This window comes from Gymnodraco acuticeps, unplaced genomic scaffold, assembly GCF_902827175.1.
Source record: "Gymnodraco acuticeps unplaced genomic scaffold, fGymAcu1.1, whole genome shotgun sequence".
Lineage (NCBI taxonomy): Eukaryota > Metazoa > Chordata > Actinopteri > Perciformes > Bathydraconidae > Gymnodraco > Gymnodraco acuticeps.
Window position 1 is genome coordinate 1,845,349 of NW_022989913.1, and position 13,141 is coordinate 1,858,489.

The window sequence follows — 13,141 nt, forward strand, 5'->3', positions numbered from 1 at the left end:
ATATGAACCTTGTCCTTTAGAGACATTATCCCAGTTTCACAGGCACTGAAACCTCACTAATCTGAACCTCCATCACATGAAAGTCTTTTTATAATAAGAACAGCCCATTTTGATGTAGTAAGACCTCCATTAGCCAATGTAGCTTTATTGCAAGAGCTGGATCCCTTGAGTCACAAGATATACTTAAGGGAAAAAAAGAGATGAGATGACCTTGTGAAAGATACCTGAAAGCTGTAATGTGAGATTAACATTCAAAAGAAGACTGAATGTGTTCTGATCATCCTGTAAAAGTGCTGAAACAATTAGATAATGGAAATAATATGAATCCAAAACAATTTTGAGAATCTATTTTTTTGGTCATTTGGTACATTTCCATTCCCTTTTGTAAAATCAGAAATATATGATTTGGTACTGATTATAAAAAACAGATAGTGTGCAATTATTAAAATTCCAACTGAAGGATTTCAACTAATTGATGTGAAATGTGTGTTTTATCAGGTAAGCTCCAAATTAAATTGTATTTTATTTTCATGAAACCTTTTAATTGAACTATTCATATCTTAGACTGCACTGTAACTTTTATCCATGTATTTTTTTCTTTTAATGTTTATTTTATTAGCTTTTCTTTTTAATGACTGATTTTAAATGCCATTTTCTTAATCTCTTTCATTTTTTGTAAAGCACTTTGAATTGCTTTGTGTTGAAAAGTGCTATATAAATAAACTTGCCTTGCCTTCAAATATGTTATTAAGAACTGTTACAAAGCTGTGATAGTAATTTATCCAACAAATAATACAGAACATTTGGTGGTTCCAGCTCCTCAAACGTGAGGATATGTTGCTTTTAATGTTTTTTTATTCTATAAATGTTTCCCATTGAGATCTGGTCATTCAGAAATACTCACACGGTCATTTGTTATGAAGAAAAATGCTCAATCTAATTATCACATTCATCATACTCCATACTGATTAACATTCCATAAAGGCAACGCCTCATTAAGCTATGGTCCATTTCAGGAGAGCAATCACATGGAAACCCCTACAGTCTGAGAGCAGCAATGGGTTGATGATGCATGGGTTTGCCCTCGTGTTGTTATGTAACACTTCAAAAAGAGAACCGGATTTCTGTGTGACTTAATCTCTAAAGCCTGTTCTGACAGAGGAGACGAGAAACCACAGAGAGTCCTAGCAGGCTTCATTAGCACCAGCAGGAAAGGAAAGGGCCTCACCTGCTGTGACAGATCTTCTCAGAGCTCTCCGAGCAAACAATGTGCTTCATTATTCTCTCCCACTTTCCTCCTTATTCTCTCCTGCTCTCCTATGGTCCATTGTGAGGACTGAATCATGACCTATGATCATGACGTACATTGGCAAATTAATTGTATTTCCACAATACCACTGCAGATAAGAAGACAAATTGTAAAAGGTGCTGTGAAACTTCAACTCACTAATAACTTGAAGCTTCTTTCTTTTTTGAAGACATTCTTATCTTAGCTTAATACTAGAGTAATCCTATTTGTTTTAAACAGGCCCTACTATGCTTTTTGGGGTTTTCCTTTTCTTCCAGCATGTTATATTGTTTTTTGTAATGGTCTGCAAAGGTTAAAATTACAAAGTGTTTCTCTCCCACACACCCTGCCTGAAACACCTCCATTGTAGTCCTTTGTTTAGTTAAGCTACATAGTGACATCACTACACAACACTCTGTACACACTTGTATTGGCTAGCGCTCAAACACATTGTACGTAATAGGTTAAGGGGCGGGACATTTATAAGAGGTTGACCAATCACAACAGAGCCGGCCAGCTAACCAATCAGAGTAGACTGGGAATAAGAATAAAGCACATTAAATGTAAACTGTAGAGGCACAATATTAATTTATGAAGCCTGAGAATGAGCATACAGGGGCCCTTTAAGACAATTGGAATTAAAAATAATGATTTAATTAGTATATGAGACAGAAATGGAAACATTGTTTTAATAGAAAACTGAATACAGACTTTTAAATACTCGACAGAAAGAAAGTAAGTGTATTTAGAAAATAAATGTAATTTAGAAAATATGTAGATATACTGTACGACTGATGTTGCATCATACAAAATGAACAGGCATTTCCTCCAAATAAAGTGAGCGATGGATCACTGGCGCCTGCTGTTGTGAACAGTTTGATGGGCAGAATATATAAAGCACGGTCAGAATGAATTAAAAGTCCCCTCTCGTCCTCTTTTAAGGTGGTCACACTTGTTGAGCAGTCATTTTAAGGCTGGATGAAATAGATAAATCGCTTGTTGAGATGGATGTTTTTTGCAGTGTATGGACAGGAGCAATTTCCCTGGTGACAGACAGCTCAATGGTGATCCCTGTCTCTGAGACTCAGTGTGTGTTCTGACTCCCCGCCTGTTAATAAGCAAAGCTCCCCAAAGGCACAGCTGGCTCCTCTGTTTGCCTTGTTATCAAGGTCTGTCCTAAATTTAATGGAGCGGCCAGGATGCAAAATGCACACCCCTGGGCTTTTGGATGTACAAACTGTAAACTGTACACATAGCCTACTATACTCTATCGGGATATAATAAATAGGCCTGTGCATACAATCAATAGTTTACCAGCCATGGGAGGCTTTTCATTAGCACTACAAAGCTTTGAACTATATGCTAATGTCAGCACGTTGATGTGATCACCATGCCAATGTCAATTTGCTAATTTTTAGAAGGTCATGGTAACAACATTCACTATATGTTAGTTTAGCGGGTTAGGGTTAGGGTAACATTGGCACTAATAGCACTCAGCATTAGATGTCACTTAGTTTTGCAGGTATAGACAAATTGCACTTTTAGAGTCACATTGCTAGCATGGCTAATAAGTAAGAGCAGGAACTAAATATTGCCCTTAACAGGGACCTCTTTAGAAGAGATGTATTATGGGGTTTTATAGGTTTATTGGTGCTATTCTAGCTACTTTCAAACAACATGGCTATGGTGCGTCTTTTATTTGGGCTGGAGTCAGTCTTCAGAAAACCCAGTTTCCTCATCAAGTTTGTGCGGTCCTAAATTCCTGAACAACAAATCCTGATGTCATCATCACAAAAATGGACCGGGCAGGGTTTTCTTTCAAAGGGCCCTGAGAAACGGTGTCACAGCATGAGGACATGTAAGGACAGACAACACACAAATCTTTCTGCAGTCACAAAAGACTACAGTCTGGAAATTCCCACACAGCTACTTTGGCTAGGGTTTCTCATATTTATTTGTCAATTGTTAGAAATTGTTGTATTAATTCAATGTAGTTTCCTGTATGTATTCTTGATCAGCAGTATGTACTGTATAGGGTCTTCTCTAGAGGTGTACTGATGCCTCAAGTCATATTGTAATGCTTTATAACTAGACAAAAAAGAAAAAACAATAAATGTTGTTGTGGTTATATAAATGTCATTTATGGTGCTGTTTTTAGATTGCTGCCAGACTGCCCGGTTAATGCAGAAGTGTGTCTCACTTTGTTGCTGAAAGTGGCAGAGCAAACTGTTTTGACCTCAACTAAATGCCAACAAATATGGATTGAGGCAGAATATTTTGTTAGATAACGACAAGTTGTGAATTTTGGAAATTATTACATCTATCTTATTTTCAATAGATGTTGACTTTTGGACCTTAGAAAGCTCTAACGTTATTGGAAATGTCTGGAAACAATCTTTAACAGCCACCACTGGACTCCTATTCTAAAAATAGTCCAATACTAATAATATAAGGGTTTAACTGCAACTGTGCAGAAAGGGTTTTAAACAGAATGTATAGAGATTTTACTTTAACTAGTTAAGTTGTGTAGCTTCCAACTGTTTGGTACAGCCTCAGGGGGGTTTGGTTTAGGCTAATACAGTGCTTAAAATATATTCAGATTATGTTGACTTCGGCTTCAATGGTTTGTGTGTTGACAATTTGATGGCAAGTCTTCAGGCTGTACTTTGTTGTGGTGTTTGAAATGCATACTGTATAAAAAGAGTGATGTAACACAGTCCAATAAAGTGAAACTAAGAGCCTCCAAGATGACCACAGACTTGGATCAACAGTGGCAAGAACTATACATGAAATGTTTTATAGTGGTAGTTTTGACCAGACTGTCCGATTGCATTGTAATACAAAGGGGTTACATATCCTTGCCACACTTATTGTATTGAGCCATTAACATATGTATTGCAACGAAAAGTCTAGTATTGTCTAGTTATAAAATGCACCAGCAGGAACAAGGTGCAAAAAAAGTAATTACATTTGAAGGGTTTAATCCTGAAAAGTGCATACAGTAATTTGATTTTTCTGAAAACCGATGATGACAGATGATCCCATTTTTACAAATGTTATCTCCCAGCCAAAGGTTGTGAGATGGTTAATTACTTTATGACAACACGTAGTAAGTTTTACTTTTGTTTCAGTTATCTTTTTGTAAAGGGAAGTGTCACTCTTGCAAATGGTATTTCATACTGTAATGAAACTTTCCTCTTTTCCATACCACAGACATTTTGGTGTGAAGATTTTTCATTATGATGAGTCATGAGGATGGGTTGTAAATGGTTGTTTCTGGCAGCCTAAGGTGCTGAGACAATTCATGAGGATATAGCCGAGCTTTTGCTACGAAGTGAAACAGCAAGAGTAGCAAAATTCCCTTTCCCTTCATTTTACCAGATATTCGGGGAAAAATGGCCCACCTCTACAGTCTGCACCATTGTGACTTTCACACAAACAACACACAAGGACGTGGCGTGAATATACCTGCATATAAACACACAAACACTCGCTTTGAATTCATAGGTTGCTTGACCTTAACCACTTCTTCAACTCAATTTAATCCGTCTTCGAAAGTTACCCTTAAACCTAAATCCTTAGAATAAATGAATCCCGAAAAGAACCCCTGAGCGGAAGCTTCACAAGAAGAACAATACAAGTACACACACACACACACACACACACACACACACACACACACACACACACACACACACACACACACACACACACACACACACACACACACACACCATGTATACATCACTTCAGGGGACATTACATTGACTTACATGCATTTCCTGGAGACTTATCCTAACCTTAACCAACACATGACTAACCCTAACCCTTACCCTTAACCTTACCCTAATCCTAAACCTAACCAAGTCTTCACCCTAAAATGAATGATTCCCCTCATTTAGGTCCCCACAAGTATAGTAATGCTAGGCCACACACACACACACACACACACACACACACACACACTGCGGTTGTGTTTACAATGCAGGGAAAAGGTAAGGGTGATTTTGGTCGAGTGTCCCTGCCACTGCAGTGATAAAGCATCCTCTGCTGACAGCGGTGTGAAGCTGCTCGGCTATCCTTGAGAAGCTGCCCATCTCTACGGAAACTCATGCCAGTGGACATTAGTCTCGGACCTATCCCTCTGTTTGGGATTTATACCCATTAATAATTCATTCTCTGTGGCGGACTTATGAGGGGCCTCTTTCCCTTACTGCACCTCACCGGTCCATTTCCACGCTTGGAAATGACGCACAGAGGAGTAATGTGCAGAGGCGCTTTAGTGGCCATCGCATTTAAGCTGGAAGAAAGAAAAGTGAATATAAAAGGAGGAGATAGAGAGCTCCTTCTTGCTTTCTGTCTCCATCTCCCATGTAACACACACACACACACACACACACATGGTTGCTAAGCTACACCAAAACTAATCACCAGGAAAATTATCCTCGTTCAAAACCATATCTCTAACTTGTTTGAGGACATACAGTATTCACCCTGCAGTTTAGATTGGAGATATGGAAAAAATTGAATTTGTAAAGCAAGCAGGAGGGCTGTGTTTATGAATATACTTGTGTCCAGTTGTTAGGGATGATTTACTTGACAATATTCCTAAATAAATCACCAATTCGCTGCTTATCAGTGTTCTCAAATTGAAGTTTAATATCCTCTGCTCCCGGCAATTTCCTACATCTTCCAGCCCTGTGCACTGCCAACCAGACACCCAGGACTCGTATGGAAATCTTTCCTATCACCGTTCACCACCTCAGAGGGAGAAGATTATGAAGATTAGATTTGCCTTAAATAGATTTTTTATGGCATCCAGAAACAATGCTATCCCGGAGTCACTCTATATGCAATTCACTCTGCCGAATGCCTGACAAAAAGCACTCGCCTTTCATTGTGCGTGAAGCATGGCTTTGTGCGCTGGTGATTGAATCTTGCAGGGGAAGTAATGGCAAATGTTATGACCACTGACGTAAGGGGATGGAGACTAATACTGTTCACTGCCTTCCTCAGCAAACCACAAGTCTACGCAATCTGTCTGCAGGCCATAAAAATGCTATACCTGCAATGAACTGCTGAAGGTTCTGCACCGCATGCCTCTATGTGGGCGTGTGTTTGTTCAGTATGTAAATGTGATCTTGACATACGCGTCAACATAAAAGCAGATGTACTCTGTGTTTGGATAAATGTGTTTGAGGCTTCGGTGCTTAATTTCAGAGCACAAACCTCCATCAATTGTGATCTGACTGAGATTTGTTTGCAAGGAGAGACATTTCTTAAACAACATTCACTGGTTACTTTCTTTTCAGAGCATCTGAGATAACAATGGGTGTTTGAGAAGGGCTATTATTAAATGATATCCTGTGTAAACTTTTAATGGGTTCATATAAACTTTTATTGGAACTCTAATCATATTAAATGCTGATGGTATGATGTCACAAGGGTGAACATTTAGGGAAAAGCTTTGCGGACCCATCAATTCACAAACCAAGCAAGCTATATAGCTGCTAGTAACAAAGCTAACTACAGCAACAACTCCTGCCTACAAGTTTTCAGATAATCATAATGAACACATTTTCACGAGATTAGGTTACAAAAATAATCATATTGTTGTGATGTACTAAAATGCCTTAACAACTGTAGTTAATACAAGTTAGACAGCGGAGAAAGGGTACAGCATCGTCCTCTCGTAACCAAAACCGTCGTCAATTATCCCTAAATATACCTGTTGCCTGCCCAGGTAAAGTGTATGTGTCCGAAATACTGTATTAAGCAGACATTAGCAAAATACCCTACTTCCAGTAACTCAGGAATGACAACCATTTATTGATTTAAGGGGACATATTATGCTAATTTCCAGGGCGATATGGCCCCTTTAATATAGAAAAGATTGTGGGAACCTGAACCTGGGTCAAGCCCCTCTCTCTTCCCTGTAAATAAGCCATGCTAATATCATCAGATATTTGCTCAATTGGTGGACATGTTGGCCAATAAGCAAATAGGAAATTGTACTATTGTATTTTAACAAGTGTGCAGAATGCACATATATTAAAGGAATATATATATATTTTTTAAAGTCCTCCAGCACTAATGTGTGTATATAATTTAGCAAGTGGGGAAATTGAACTCATAAAACTGGCAGTGTTAGTGATTTGTGATTTGTCTAATACCACAAGATCATTTATCAAAATAATTCATGGCCACATCGTTAAATACCCCATTGGCTGCCGTCTACATCGTAGTTTTTATGCTTTTGCTTGGGTTTATATTTGTCTTTAATACTTACTCTCTTTAAATGTTGACTGATACTGATACGTTGCACGAGGACCCTTTAACTCTAACTTATTTGACTACACTCAAGTGTTGAAGCTTTGATACTTCAGAGTTATTGCACGGCTCAGGCTTGAGCTACAACATACCAACACAGATACATCAACATTTATAGGCCATAATAAGCCCAGTGACATGCTGACATTGTTTATGCTTATTTCATCAGAAGTCATTACCGCATAGGTTTAAGTCCAATGGTGGTAGTAGGTCTAATGACCGTTATTCATATGTTGCTGCAGTGAGGGGGCTGTTTATTGTGTCCTACTGGAAGCCTACTGTGTCAGTGACTGAGATGATTGGCTCAACACTTTCCTTTTTATCCGGATGCTGCTGGATGGTTCACTGAAGGCAGCGTGGTTTGTTAGTGTCCTGTTGTGTCTGAGACAGGTGGACAAGAGCCAGTGAGGTGTAATGACCCCCACCATCAATTACTAAACCCCACCAGCACCTGCACGACTGAGAAAGTGCACCTGATATAAAGGACAGCAGAGCTATAATAACAGCCCTGTGTCGCTCTCTCCTCTGTGGCTGAGACATTCAGGTGGACAGGCTGCTGGTATGAGTGCCAAGTGTGGATAGACACGTGTGTCTGCACCCGTGTCCCCCACACACATTCTCCCTGTAGGCTATGACCTGTTTTTATCTATATTTATTGTGATGAAGCTGGTACATTTGTTACATTTTAATCATAATCAAATTAAAAACTAAGAAAGTTTTAATTTGAATTCGAATCCAGCCATTAGTTGGTGCAGATCAGGAGCCAGATATCTCCTTGAAGAAATTAATAAAGACTCAAATCAAAGTGATTATTGGACCAAAATGAATCAGATCAGATAATCTTCTAATGAAAGATAATGTTTCTCTGTCACAGGGCGATATGTAAATAAGCAAGTGATTGCCCAAAAGTTGACCAAATTACTTAAACTGAAATCACATTTAGTCTTCTTTTATTGCAGTCGTAAATATTACAATGTGTGTGCTTTTTTAGGTTTTGTTGGCAGTTTTATAAAAATAAATGAAGGAATCATGGTCTTTAAAACAATCTAAGGAATCTCCTGTTCATCTCAGCCGGCTGCAGAGGCATGTCAGTGTCTGTTTGATTGACAGCAGCTGGCAGGCTGCCAGAGTGCGGGTCTTACACCGTAGGGAATAAGAGACACAGAAATCAAAGGCGCTGTAGCCTGCATGTCACGGCCAGACAGCAGGTTGTTAGTGGTGTTGAAGAGAATGAACCACACCAGCATCGACAAGTGCATATTCTTAGGATTGAAATGCATGGAGGATGCCAGAGAAATAAAACCACTTGTTGCAGTGCTATTTTTAATATTAAAAATGTCATAATATTCAACATTTTCAGTTCTTTAAGTGTGGTATAATTACTGTTAGACACAACAGTAACATAGGCTGTTAACTCATATGTACTGAACAGAATAAGGTTGGCACGTTGTCTGGAGTTAACTTTTCACAGATGTTGCACACAGCGGGAGATTGTCCTTGTCAGATGCCTTCTCATTTACTGAAAATACTCTTTTTGGTTAAAGTGAGGGTGGTTGGCGCCTGGATACAGTGTGTAGGGGGCGGGACATGACGCAGATTAGGGCCATGTAGCCGGTTAAAAATTCAGTAATAACAGAGTCTCTTGACATTACTTGAATTTGTTGAAAAACAAGCTACGATGGAAAGACAATATTTTCCGCCCTGAATCCCATTTTCAAAAACCAACTGCTTCATCAACGATTTTCTCGTAATGTCTCAATAAGTAGAAGACTGAACTTGCAACTTAAAGTTACCAAAAGAAGTTCAAGAAAAGAACAATACTGTACTGTACATCCCCAGTCCTCATACAGCTCACTGTCTTCTAGATAAATTGAGTAAAGCCCAGAAGCTTATGATTACCCTAAACCCAGAGAGTTCATTACTTCAAAGCCGAACCTCATTAGTTTAGATTTTCCTTTCAAGTTCACTTTCTCTCAGGATCTTGACTTTAACTGTTAATTACTGTTCAATTAATTAAAGAACTGGTACCTCAGAGGCAGGTGCTGATACCACATAAAACTGATCAAGTTCAGCTTATTTCCATAATTTTGAGTAATACCACTACAGGGAATACAGAAGAAAAATAAAAGAGACGATAGCCCATCATCAAACTGATAGCACAGTATGTGCAAATATTCATATGGCATTCCTGCTGTTTGATGTAAATCTTGATTAAACATCACAGTTATTAATTCAAGGCAGACTCTGAGTGGATAGTTAATTACACAAGCTCAGTTACAACAAGACTTATGTTCTCCCACAATTAATCAAGGCAGTCATAAACCAGGACATATACAAGAATGCCGGCCCGCCCCTTCTCACACAGCGAGAACAGACTCTGCTTCAAGAACTGGATGTAATTCTGAAGGGAAATAACTATTGCGTGGGTCAAACAAAAGATATGGGAGCGCAAAACAATGGTTGTGCTGAAACCCACTGAGGTAAGATGTTACGTGTGTAACTGGGTTCAAAGAAGAATCAGTTGGGAAGTGCGAATGTTCTCATCTCGGTCTCTTTCTTCCCCGTCACCTCAGGTTGGAGCTCGTAGAAAGGCCCGGTTGGATGGAGTCGCATGCTGGTTTGAAAGCAAGATGTGAGCCCTACTGAGAAACAGACGTATACAAGCGTGTATGCTTGTCTGGGTGTACAACCCTTTCATGCACACAAGTGAGCTGCAAGCTGTCATGACAGTTTCACCTCCTCGTTTTTCACGTTACAGCACTGTTGAACGTGCTGATGCTGAGGACGGGAGAGTGATTACGTGCAAAGATTAGATAGAGGCAGAGGGAGATATAAACCTTAAGGAAAAGCTGTCATTTCCTAAAATGTATGCATCATCAGGTACATTACAAGCACGGCTGTGGATCAAACCTCCCGGCTAAGAAATGTCATTCCAAATCAGACTTTCTCTTCTTCCTCCTTGTGTTGCGTCTTAATGTCAAACCTGCAGAGTGGAGCTAGCAGGAAGCACAGACTCACGTGTCTCTGCACAACCCAGTCTCACAGCATTTCGTGTTCATTAACACGATTTTTAATCTATGGATTCGTGTTCACCAACACGATTTGCCCCTTTTTTTCGTGTTGCACAGCACGATTTTAAAAGCAATGTATTTCTACTGCCTGCAGCACGTCTTTTTCTCCGGTCGGGTCGTGGGAGACCGGAAGCTGTGTGGTTCATAAAAACATGTTCTTACTCAATATCAAGCCACAGTTATTGCTTTTATTTTAAATCGTATAATTTCGGACTTGTGTTGCCGTCTGTGAGGAAAATAAATGGGGCTTAGAGCCTCAGAATACTGAAATCTGTATTTTTTAAATCTTTTTTTCCTTCTAATTTGTTATTCTTTTCAAAATAACACACTGTTATTTACTCACCAATAACACACAATTATCCTTGCTTTTATTTATTGGTTTAATTCCATAATCTCGGGCTTTTTTGGCGTCCGTCAGAACTGAATTTCAAAATAAAAATAACCGGAAACAGACGTAGGCATTTCGAGCGATTACCCAAAATCCTCAGCTATGGTTTTAAGCTCGTTTATTGGATGTTTTAGCCGCAATGCATGCTGGGATTTGGTGTTTATATGATATGAAATCCGGAAAACATTTTAAAAGAATAAAATAATACTTAATTCCGAGCGCTCTTGCTTTTCTCTTTGAAAGTCATCACATAACGGCATTGTAATACACGGTTCGGCTGCATTGTATATTACAGATCTGCCGTAGTTCTTTATTTATAGAGCCCTGATGAGAAGACCTTTGGAAAAACTGAGAAAATGCCGCCGAAACTGAATACTTGACGTGGATCATAAATATATTCAACAATTAAACAACATCTTCAATTTATCTTCACACAATACGTCTCCTTGCAGTATCAACACTAATTCGGCTGACTTTTACATTTGATCTAATTCACAGATAGGTTATATTTAAACCATAACGGTGCACAGCTGATATAAAACGACTGTAGTTATTTAAAGATATTACTGATTTTCTTTGAATGTAAGAATGTAAATACTGAGTCTGAAATAGTATAGCAATATGCTGTCAAATTATGTGAAAGCATGCATAAAACTACACATTTTCAGATGTTGTACGAAAACATAAGTGTCCTACATTTATAATACAAAGTTATTATGGCTGTGTGTACCTTGTGTGCACCGCCTAGTGGTTAAAGCACGTTATTGAATTATTGTTATATTTGATTAAACATTTTTTAAGAGTACATACTTTCATAGGGGGAAAGTATAAAAATAGAATATAAAAAATCAAGAAGATACTATAAGTGATCTCTACAATAAAACAGTTTAGTGCAGAATGTACAAAGATATTAATAGGAGGAGGTGCAAAACAGAAAAACAAATTAACCTTTATTTAAACATTAAATAATACTTTAGATTAAGGTCTTCTTTTAAATAAGAACAAGACTTTGGGGGTATCTATCTACAGATAAATATTAAGCCTGACAAAGTACTTAACGTCTAATATATTGCTTTCCTGCAATGTTAACTATGTTGAAGCACTTATTTTAACTGATATTATACATATGAATTATACTCTTATGTATGTAGATAGAATAAGAAATGTGCAGAATATGACAGTTTGATGGTGGAGGTACACACATATTGATAGATGTCTTGTTGAGGAACCTGTGACCCAAGTCTTTCATTCATTGCATAACTACACCGTAGTTGTGTATATGATATGTCAATAAACCTTTGAAAATCTTGAAAGGGATGTGCAAAATAGCCATAATATACAGTCTTTAATTAACTATTAGTAGAGAATAACGAGTAATGAATATACTTTATTACTCGTTTCCATTCATGTCAATTGCAGATACATGTTTAGTCTTCTCAAGCACCAACTATCAAATATCTCTCCTGATTGTTGGCACTTGACAATCACCTTACCTGAATTTTACTCAGGTGTAACTAAAGTCTGATTTAAGGGTTGTTTATATTTCACATAATTAATCAGAATCTGCAAAGTAACTCAAATAAATGCAGTGGAGTAAAAATACCAGGTTAACCTCTGAATTGTAGTAGAGTATAATTACAAAGTAACAATGAGCTGTCATGTGGGTATTAATGCTGCGCATTATGGACACAAGCTATTTTCACCCATTTATTAATTATATGTTTTACATTTGATAACACCAATGTGTTTAATACTGACAACTTCTAATTGTGGGAAAAACGAAAACGTTCAGTAGAGACGTCCCATAGAACATTTTGCGAAACACAATAGCCAGCATGTGTAGTTCTGGGGGGGGTGTTCGATTCCAGTTTTGGATAGTCTGGCGTGGTTTCGTTCCATTTCACACAGCTGTTTGACGCTCTGCGTAACCTTACGGGACTGTAGTCCTAAACGATAGCTGGGGATTATGGGTAGTGTAGTGTCTTCGGCCATCCTAAACTCAGAAATGTTGACAATCGCAATGATGCTCGAAATGTCGCTTATAGGCCTACGTCTGTTTCCGGT